We start from the raw sequence: 12,113 nt of genomic DNA on the forward strand, positions 1-12,113 counted from the left end.
GAATGAATGAATGAATGAATGAAAAAAAACTGACAATATTTTTACTATATGCAAAGCACTGTGCTAAGCCTTGGACACATTTGTAGGGAGGAAACAAAAGGCAGTTCCTGCTCTCAAGGAGCTCACATTCTAAAATGGGAAGACATACATTGGAGAGTACAGCTGTAGAAGAGATGGAAGGAAAGCCCAGTGATTCTAAGATACAATAGCAGATTGTAATGTCTCTCTGTTAGTATCACTTTCATTGATAAAACCACATATGTTGAATTATTTCATGTGGGTTCCAAGGAATTTGGGAGTGAATACTTGGTTTTCAGAGTCTTCAGTGACTGTGGCTCTTGAGGAGATGAGGACTGAGGTATCTACGTGGGCAGTGGCCTAGTTGTTTCTTCATGAGGGTTGGGATGTTTTTTTGACATTGGACATAGAAACTTATACTGAACACAGTGGTGGAGGGTTACTGCTATTGCTGGATCTTACCTAGGTCAGTGAAAGTGGTGGCTGAGATGGCAAGCTCTTCCTTCTCATGATGACATAGGTACTGAGATGAGTCTTAAAAGATGCTAAATATTCTACTCTGATCAATATAAAGATCAATGAACATTCCTGAGGCCTCATGATGATATATGCTATCTCCAGAAAGAGAATTGATGAACTCTCAGTGCAAATCAAAGTATGTTTTCACTTTATTTTTCTTGCCTTTTTTGCAACATACCTAATAAGGAAAGATATTTTTATGATTTCACGTGTATAATTGATATATTGCTTTCTTTCTCAATGTTTTGAGGAGGGGAAGATCAGAGGGAAAGAATTTGGAACTTAGTTTTTTTTTTTTAATGATGTTAAAATTAATGTTTTTAAAAAACCAGTTGCAAGGGATTTTGAGATGTAGGATAAATAACCTCTCTTGTAACCAGCTTTATCAGATCATAGATATAAAGCTAGCAGGCTGCATAAAGGCCATCCAGTACAGCCCCCTCATTTTTCAGATGAGGAAACTGAGACTTGGAAAGGTTAGTGACTTTCCCCGCATCACTGAGCTGGTATATGGAAGTAATGGAAGTTTCAATCCTATTAAAAATAATAGATCTGAAGCAGATGTCATAAGCCACTTCATCCAATCTATTATTATTTTTTTATTGTTCAGTTGTTTCAGTCACATCAAATTTTTTGTGACTCAATTTGGGGTTTTCTTTGCAAAGATACTGGAGTGGTTTGCTGTTTCTCTCTCTAGTTCATTTTATAAATGATGAAACTGAAGCAAACGGAGTTAAGGGACTTGTCAGGGGTCACAGATAGTAAGATGAATCTTACCAAATTCACATTCAACACTATCCATTGTGCCAATTTCTTGCCCATACATTCGTTTTGTAGTAGATATGGAAACTTGGTGAATTATGGGGGAGTGGATTTTAGAGCAGTTGCACCAGAAAGTAAGCCAGAGAAAGAGACTGAATCTTGAGCCCCTCCCCTACACTACTTCCTGTTTCTTTTCTCAACTGTCTGGGTGAAGACCTTCTCACAGATGGTAAGTTGAAGATTTCCCCACTAATAGTAAAATCCCACAACTAGTACTTTAACTAAAGGATCTTTTATTATTTGGGGAGAGGTGATAAGAAGAGTTTGGGGGAAAGAGGGAAATTAGGGTCTCCCTAATTTCTAAGTTATCTTGTTGATTGAAGATTTTGAAATAAAGTCAATTCAGAAAACAAAATTATCTTCCCCTAAGGGTAAATATTAACAGCATTGCTGACAAGTCTCTTCTGGGCAAAAGCAAATCTCTCTTCAGCTCACAGTATAGGTAGAAGGCAATGACCAGAGAGGATACAAAGGGGTCTGTCTTCCACCTTCAGGTAGAGACAGCCAAGAAGAATGAAGTCTCAGACAGCTGGAGCCTCCTAATTGCTTTCTTCAAGGTCCCATAGGAACAGTCTCCCCTCCCCTGCTGATTTGTGTTCCAAAAGTTCTGAGCTCCTTTGCTTTGCAGATCCATTTTTCTTTTCCCAAATAATTTTCATTCACAGTTTTACCAATTAGGAAATTGAGGGCAAGATAATTAAACTCTTGGCCTTGTGTCACTAAGTATCAAAGGTACAATTTTAAACCAGGTTCTCTGATTTCAAAGCCGTGTTCTTTCCACTATTCCAAACTATCTCTCTAAAACCTTTCTTAGGTGTCTCATGGAGGAAATGATGTATCTCTAAATTCTTCAAAGTTATGGTGATTGATTATGAAGCTTTGGTAAATTCTATCAAGTTAAATTGCGAGTATATGTATAGTGATGGTCCAAGTTAGCCAAGTTGTGAGTTGGATCACTTGAAATTCAGCCACAAAAATCAGATGACTTTTGTTTTTCCAGGGTAATTCAAAAATTCATCAAAGGTGTAGAAGAGTAAAAAATTGTCTCAGTAAAGAAAATAAATGTATAGGTAAAACTATAGATTTTTTAGAGGGTTCAGATTTCTGATAACTTTGATTCTTATCTTTAAATACTCTGCTTGCTGTGCCTGATACAAAGTATGTGCCTAAAACATGCTTGCTAATTGACTGGGTGAAGGAAGGAGAGTACCACTATCCAACTTTGTATGTATGAACAGAGAAAGCACTAATGTCATGAATATGCAGGCTTTTGAGGGGAAAGTCAGAGGAAACTGGAGAATGAGATGTGGTAGCAATTCTAGTTTCTTTTTTGGTTGCTCACATGTACTGTCATCATTGTGATACATATTAAATGTCTGTTGATGTCTATGTCAATTTGGATGCATGACCTGCATTATTGATCCAATGAGTCTATTCATAGAATACATCAGAATTGAGGAAGTAGACAATGACAGTTGAATTGTACCAGTGAAGTTAGATACAAATTCTCATTCTTGGTGAATGTTACTTATGGCATAATGAAAGGGGATTACAGGAAAAGAGTGTAGAGAGACAAGAAAAGGGCCAAAAATAAAATCTTAAGAAACTCATACATCCCTCTTTGAGGAAGGAAGAGAAGATATAGAAGGAATCGAGAGAAGGAGCAGAGAGATAGATAGCATGAGAATCTTTATCTACCAGTGTCACAAAATCCAAGGGATCTGAAAATATTAACATGTGGTATCTAAGACAAAATTCCAAAGACATAAATATAACATCTTTAACCTTGTTTCCAATTATCAACTCCTGAAGGGCAAGGGAAAGATATATTTCTATAGCAATTTGTTTAAGAGGATCTGGATATTTGGTGGCCTCTGATTTCAATAAGTCAATAGTATGAAATAACAGGGACAATTTCCTACATTAGCAGAAATATGGTCTCACAGTATATGTCTCCATTCTACTGTTCCCTGATCAACTTACATCTAGAATATAGTGTTTGGTTCTGGTAGCCATTGTTTAGGAATGACATTGACAAGCTAGAGAGCATTCAGAAGAAGATGACCATAATGGGTGAATGCATTCAAGTGCATGCCATGTGAATTTGGAATGCAATTAGAGAAACCTGGGGAAGTTCAGCCCATTGAAAAGAAGACTCAGGTGGACATGACACATGTTTTCAAGGACTTGAATGAGTGTCATATAAGAGAGATTATACTTGTTATTCTTGGCCCCAGAAGTAAAATGAAGAGAAAACAGTATAGGTAAGAAAAACAAGTTTAGATTTGATAATGAGAAACATTTCCCAATAATTAGAGCAAAGCAAACATAGAACTGGCTCCCTTAAAAGTAATGAGTTCTCTCCCAAATTGTAGGTCTTTAAGTAAAGACTGGATGACCTTTCCAAGGATTAATAGTATGGATGGTCTTTTATAGCCATGGGTTAGCCTAGGTGATCACTCAATTCTTTCCAACTCTGAAATCCTGTGATGCTATTATTTTAGGCAAGAACAGATCTGGGCATTGTTTTATGTAGGCCTTGCCAAGATCTGTCACATTATTCTTGCTGAATGGCATGCTTTCATAGGCCAGGGCAAAATATGTCCAGTCAGCAAGCCTCAGTATTGCATAATCTTCCATTCTCAATTAAACCCATCCTGGCACCTAGAAATGCTCAAATTTATCACAGAGGGGTTTGATTTTTCATTAAATTCAAGCTATCTGCAATGTATTTTGGCAAAAAAAAGGGGTCTTTAAATTCCAGGGATCATAGATACCATTGACTTTTTTTAAAATGGTGATCATTGTGGAAGCATTTTTTATACTCTTTTCTATTCTACTCCCCAAATCTTACTTTGCCAAACCCATATTTTAATCTTGGCTTGACTTCTGACTCTTCCTGATTTTGGATTAACCTGCTGGCAATGTGCTGATGCTTGGACTGGTCATAGATTTTGATATATAAGAGTTTTGGCTAACCCACTCTGACTCTTCCTTCTCAGTCTTATAGCTGACACATCCTCTCTCATTCTGAATTTACTGAGTTTCTTTACCTTACTGCTCCCTTCCAACTTCTATAGCTCTCTGGTACAGATCAACTGAAACTTTCTTTTGAAATTCTTTTCTGATCCTGGAATTCTTGGGCACATAGTTACCCATATACATATAAAAACATATCATATTGCCTGAAACAATAGTATTTCAAAATAACATCACTTTAAAATATATTTTATTGATTTCCTGTTTTTAGCTTACCTAAAACTTCCCTTTAAAGACAAACCACCACCCAGAGAATTATCCAAGATATATATATATATATATTTTTTTAATGAAAAAAAGAGAAAAAATCAATCAGAAAACCATTCAATACATTAAAAAAAATATGGAAACATAGACAATGTTCTATACTAGTGCACCTCCTACTACTACAAATGAATTGGGAAAGGCATATCTTCTCATCTTCTTTTGGATTATATTTATTCTTTATAATTTTACAATATTGACTTTTAGTTTTTTTTGTGGTTGTTGTCCTTTCCTTTTACATTGAGTATATTGTTTTCTTGGCTATGCTTACATCACTCAGAATCAGTTTATATATCTACCCATGTCTGATTTCTTCAAATTTGTCATTTCTTATAATTTGATTAAATTAATAATCCATTACATTCATATACTACTAAGTGATGATCATTAACCTTTCTTTTAGTTCCTTGCTACTATGAAAACTGCTATTATAAATATGTTAGTATATATGGAATCATTGTTTCTGTATTTCATCTCCCTGGGATAGGTATATATAATAGACATATACACATCCTATCATCTGTTTCAGAGCAGAACCTGCCTGAATCACAATGTGGCTTCCGACCAGATCGCAGCACCATTGACATGGTCTTCACGGTGAGACAAATACAGGAAAAATGCCTTGAGCAAAACCTGAGTCTCTATATTGTCTTCATAGACCTGACAAAGGTGTTCGACACAGTGAACAGGGACGCATTGTGGGAGATCCTCAGCAAGCTCAGTTGCCCAGCAAAATTTGTCAAACTGATCCAACTCTTTCATGTAGACATGACAGGGGAAGTCCTATCTGGTGGAGAGACTTCTGATCATTTCAACATCTCCAATGGCGTGAAACAAGGCTGTGTCCTCACTCCGGTACTATTCAACCTATTTTTCACTCAAGTATTACAACATGCTGTGATGTATCTAGACCTGGGCGTCTACATCAAATACCGACTGGATGGCTCACTATTTGACCTTCGCCTCCTGACTGCAAAAACAAAGACAACAGAGAGACTCATCCAGGAAGCTCTCTTTGCAGATGACTGTGCTCTCATGGCCCACCAAGAAAATCATCTCCAAACCATTGTGGACAGGTTCTCCACCACAACAAAACTGTTTGGCTTGACTATCAGCCTCAGCAAAACAGAGGTGTTGTTCCAACCTGCACCAGAGAGGCCAACGAACCAGCCGTGCATTACAATCAACGGCACGCAGCTTTCTAATGTCAACACCTTCAAGTACCTGGGCAGGACCATCGCCAACGATGGGTCCCTAGACCACGAGATTAATGCCAGGATCCAAAAGGCCAGCCAGGCACTCGGGCGGCTGCACTCCAAAGTCCTCCAATACAGATGTGTAAGCACTGCAACAAAGCTCAAAGTGTATAACGCAGTGGTCCTCAGCTCGCTCCTGTAAGTTTGTGAAACATGGACACTGTACCGGAAGCACATGAAGCAGCTGGAGCAATTCCACCAACGCTCCCTCCGGTCAATCATGAGGATCCGATGGCAGGACCGAATCACCAACCAGGAAGTCCTCGACAGAGCCAACTCCACCAGCATCGAAGTCATGGTCCTCAAAACCCAGCTATGATGGTCTGGACACGTCATCCACATGGACCCACAGCGAATACCAAGACAGGTATTCTATGGTGAACTGTCAGCTGGACTCAGGAAACAAGGCCGACCAAAGAAAAGATTCAAGGATCAGCTAAAGCCAAACTTGAAGTGGGCTGGCATTACACCAAAGCAACTAGAACTCGCTGCCACTGACAGAAGCAGCTGGAGAACCCACATTCACCATGCCACCATCACCTTTGAAGATGAGCGACGTCGACGTCTTGCCTCTGCGCGTGAACGCCCACACCAGGCCACAACTGCACTTCCCATAACAACTGGAGTCCCATGCCCCATGTGCCACAAACTCTGTGCCTCAGCCTTTGGACTCCAAAGCCACATGAGGGTACACCGTAGATGAAACTGCACAAAGAAAATAGTCATTCTCGATCACCGAGAGACTACTATACTGATACTGATACTGATACTGACATATATATGTTTTCATATACACATTTATGCATATTTTTATCTATTAATTGCCTACATATTTTGGGTCCTAAATCCTTATCCGAGAGATTTGATATCATTTTCCCACTCAATCACTTATTTTAGTATTCTAGATGGATTGATATTTGTGTAGAAGTATTAAAATTTAATATAACCAAAGTAATCTACTTCCTCTTTTATAATTGCCTATATACCTTTTTAGTTAAGCATATATCTTATATCCTGATCTATAAAATGATATTTGATCTATTTATCATCTAATTTTTGTGATATAATATTTAATCAAACAAAATCTTAAGTACCCCTATTTAGAACCTTACCAGTATGAGAATTCACACGTCACTTGCTAGAGTGTGTGACAACTCCAAAGGGCACTGCCCCACCCCTGGGCAGTGCTAGGCAAATTGAAAGACTGTGATTGGTTCCCTTAAAGTGGGGAAGAGACAGGAAGTGGTGTGGAAAAAGAACTATAAAAAGTCCTGAACTTCCTGTCCAAGGGACTTCTCCTTGAGGCTCCTCCTTTGGAGTCTCTGCTCCTTGGATCTTCTCCTTTGGACTTCTTTGGAATACGACTCCTTGAAGCTTTGGGGCTTCAACTTTGACTTGGAGCTTTGGGCCTTTAGACTGGAGATTTCAGCTTCAGGACTTCGACTTATGACTTTGGAGATTCTTGGCTTCAGGGAATTTCTTGTTGGGTTCACTGCTACCTCATTGAGCTTAGCTCACAAGGATTTTTCTGCATTGGGACCTTGCCTGGATCCTGCCTGGCTTTCTGATGAGTGACTAGGATTCCCACATGGAAATTGGAACTCTTTCAGGGAGTGTGTTTCATTTCACAAGATTAGCATTTAGGGTAGTCTAGGCAGTTTCCTTATCTCTTTCCCTTCCACATTTCCCTCTTTTTACTAATATTCTGATTAAACAAAATTTATAAAAGATGCTAACACTTTTCCTGAATTAAGGTATAATAACTGGTGACTACTTTTTTTAATAACACCCTTATTTAGTCAAAACACCAAATTCAACCATTATATGTTTTATATTCATATTGGCTTGCTGTCTATAGCTCTTTCTGGCATAATATGAACTGATTGTTTATCTATAAATTGCAAATTTTTGTTTTTGCTTCATTGGATACCATGATTGCAGTTCTCCTTTTTTGTATTCACCTGACTTTTAAGTACATTTTGTTCTAACATCTTATTTTCATTCTTTGTATAACATTGCTTTTTAGGTGTGTTTCAAGTAAGCAATAGATTTGGGGGAGTTTGTCACTGGTTATGCCTATTCTCATTCTATAGGCTGGCTTCAAAAAATACTTTGATTCACTTGTAAGGGTAGAAGGGAACTTGTATTGTGAGCATTAGCTCATCATATTTTAGGCCTATTTCTCCATACTAACTTGTGGTTGGTATCTCAGTAGACAGAGCACTGGCCTGAGAATCAGGAAAAAAATGTGTTCAAATCCAGCCTCATATGGTCACATAGTTGTGTCACTTAACCTCTATTTGCCTCAGTTTCCTTATATTTCAAGAATGAATAATAAGAGTATCTTCCACCCAGGGCCATTGTGAGGATAAAATGAGATATTTGTACATTGTTTTGCAAACTTTAAGGTACCAAGTAAATGTTAGATATCATCATCATTATTGTTATTATCCTACTTAAATATCTTTATATCTTTAATAGCTTGTGTATTTAAAAAAGATTTTATAAAATTCATCTCTGTTGTTTTTTTCTAACTCTACAGTTTATGTATTTCTAGGGTCTCCCTCATTTCCATTTAGTGGTCTCTTAGAGAAGAGGATAATTGATAGTTTTATTCATGTTCCTATCTTATGTTTCTGTTATTTAATGCATTTGCAAATCAAATAATCTGACCATCCTTTGGGGACAATATTTCAAATACCTCTCTTTTATTAAATACCCATCTTTTTTCATTGATGTTCAGGCCCATGTTTGTGTGTTATGTGATTTGTGGTTGGATATTGAATTTCTTTGTTTTTGGAAATATATTATTCCATTTCGTTGAGTGGTTTCTATGAGTATAAGAATATAACATAGCACAAGAATATTTTATAAATACATTATCCCTCCTGAAGTGGGTGTTGACCAATACTTATAATACTTAGTAACACGTTATCATCTATCACTCAGTTGTCTTAATTTTTTCTATAATCCTATAAAAGTATATTAATAATAATCATTTCTAAAAAGAAATTGTAGGGAGTCAAGATGGACGCAGAGAAGGAGCTGAAGTTCAGACCTCTGAATACCCTTCCTTACCTATCACAAACTGAATGCTCCTAGGGGACTGAAAATCAAACCTAACAATAAGACAGAGCCAAGGAACCCGCTTTCTGGACTCAACTCAAAAGGTACACCCCCCCCCCCAAATCTGGAATCTGAGAACACTAGGGTTTAAGGGGAAGGCAGAAGGAAGGTCCCAGGACCCATCCCCCACCCCAACCCCACCTAGAGCACTGGGTCTCCAGTGGCAGTGGGAACCTCTGGGTGGGCAAAGGTGCTGGTCTGGAGGGTTTACCTTGTGGGCAGGGCAGTGCCAAGCTCAGAGCATCGAGCACAGACAGCAAAAAAGGAGCTGGAGAGGGAGCTGGCAGCCTGGTCAGAGCCATGGAGATCTTCCATACTGCTCCAGCCTTCCAGGAGGTTTTGGCCTGAAAGCACACCTAGCTCAACCCAGCTGAACTTAATCCCATCAAAAGTCTTCAGAACACAGGGAAGCCTAGGCTGCAACACCCTTCCCTCACTGACTGATGGACTTTAATCCAATCAAAAGCCTCCAGAGGACAGGGAAGGACAAACTCCAACATTCCTCCCCCAGAGACAGCACTGAGAGATCTGACAAAGCTCTAAGAGGAGAGACTGACAGAAGCCCCCAAAACCAAAAAAAAATGAGGGGAGCAAGAACACACACAAATACAGGGAGCAAAGAAGGGATAAATATGAGCAAACAACAGAAAAAGAAGAAAGAAATTACAATTGACAGCTTCTGCACAGGCGACGAACCAAGAACAAATGATACACAGGAGGAGGCAAGTAATAAAACAGAAATCCCAGCTAATTGGACACAGTCTTTGGAAGAACTCAAAATTCAATTCAAAACAGAATTAAGAGAGTCTGAAGACAACTAGGACAAGAATTTAAAAACTAAGATAAGTCATTTGGAAACAGAAAATACTGTCTTGGAAGCCAAAACCAACCAGCTGGAAAATGAGACAAAAGAGATGAAAGAAGAGTCAAAGAAGATGAAAGAGGAGGCAAAGAAGATGAAAGATGAGGCAAAGGAGATGAGAGATGAGGTAAAGAGAATGAATGACCTCCAAAGAAAATCAGAGCAGAAGGAGAAAGATGACCAAAAAGCCAGGGATGAAATTCAGTCTTTAAGAACCAGAATACAACAACTAGAATTAAGTGACCTCACAAGGCAGCAGGACACTATAAAACAAAACCAAAGGAATGAAAAAAATTGAGGAAAATATGAAGCATCTCATTCACAAAACAGAGAATTTAGAAAATCGTTTGAGGAGAGACAATTAAAGAATCATTGGTCTACCAGAAGACCATGACAAAAGAAAAAGCCTAGACATAATATTACAGGAAATGATTCAAGATAAATGTCCTGATATTCTGGAACAAGAGGGGAAAGTAGAGATTTAGAGAATCCACAGATCCCCTCCTATTTTTAATCCCCAACTGACAGCACCCAGAAATTTTATAGCTAAACTCAAGAACTATGAGACCAAATAAAAGATATTACAAGCTTTCAAGAAGAAGTCATTCAGATACCATGGAATCACAGTGAGCATAACACAGGATCTGGCTACATCCACACTGAAGGACCGAAAGGCATGGAATATGATATTCCAGAAAGCAAGGGAACTAGGTCAACAACCAAGAATCAACTACCCAGCAAAACTGACTATATTCTTACAGGTAAAGAGGTTGGAGACAGGAAATACTCAACCCTTATGTGCATTGAAATTGACACAAAGAGGGAAGAACAATCCAATCCATTGGGGCAGAGAATAGATTTGCAGTCTTATAGGGGAGTCAAAGGGTAACAAATGGGCTGGTGTGGAGGGAAGCAGTATAAGGGAGGGAGAGGGTGAGGGGAGTTTTAGAAAGACTACAGGAAAAATAAGGGGGGGGAACAAGAAAGGAAGGGGGTAGAAAAGGAAGTAAAATAAGGGTGGGAACTAGGGGGACTGATTAAAAACAAACATTGGTGTAGAAGGAAATAATGAAAGAAGAAAAGGCAGGACCAGGAGTAGAAATCAAAATGCTGGGAAATACACAGCCAGTAATCATAACTCTGAATGTGAATGGAATGAACTCACCCATAAAAAGCAAGTGAATAGCAGAGTGGATTAGAATCCAACCCTACTATATGCTGTCAGCAAGAAACACACATGAGGAAGATAGATATCCTTAGGATGAAAGTAAGAGGATGTAGCAAAATCTATTGGGCATCAACTGATAAAGAAAGCAGGAGTCACAATCATGATATCTGACAAAGCCAAAGTTAAAATAAATCTAGTTAAAAGAGATAGGGAAGGTAATTACATCCTGATAAAAGGCAGTATAGACAATGAAGAAATATCAGTACTCAACATATATGCACCAAATGGCATAGCATGCAAATTTCTAACAGAGAAACTAGTGAGCTCAAGGATGAAATAGATAGAAAAAGTATACTACTGGGAGACCTGAACTTTCCTCTATCTGAACTAGATAAATCAAACCAAAAAATAAATAAGAAAGAGGTAAGAGAAGTGAATGAAATCTTAGAAAAATTAGACTTAGTAGACATGTGGAGAAAAATAAATAGGGACAAAAAGGAATGCACCTTCTTTTCAGCAGCACATGGTACATTCACAAAGACTGACCATGTACTAGGGCATAAAAACATGGCAAATAAGTACAAAAGAGCAGAAATAATAAATGCAACCTACTCAGATCACAATGCAATTAAAATAATAGTCAGGGTACATGGAGACATAAATCATAAATTAATTGGAAATTAAACAATGTGATTCTCTAAAAGCAGTTAGTTAAAGAACAAATCATAGAAACAATTAACATCATTGAAGAAAATAACAATGATGAGACATCCATTCAAAACCTATGGGATGCAGCCAAAGCAGTACTCAGGGGAAAATTTATATCCTTGAGTTCATCATTAATCATATAATCATAAATTAAGAAGGGCAGAGGTCAATGAATTGGGCAGGCAAATTAAAAACTAAAAAGTGAAAAAATTAAAAATCCTCAGATGAAGACTAAATTAGAGATCCTAAAAATCAAAGGATTAATTAATGAAATAATAAAATTGAAAGTCAAAGAACTATTGATTTAATAAATAAGACTAGAATCTGGTAC

The sequence above is a fragment of the Monodelphis domestica genome, chromosome 3 (assembly GCF_027887165.1).
Source record: "Monodelphis domestica isolate mMonDom1 chromosome 3, mMonDom1.pri, whole genome shotgun sequence".
Taxonomy (NCBI): domain Eukaryota; kingdom Metazoa; phylum Chordata; class Mammalia; order Didelphimorphia; family Didelphidae; genus Monodelphis; species Monodelphis domestica.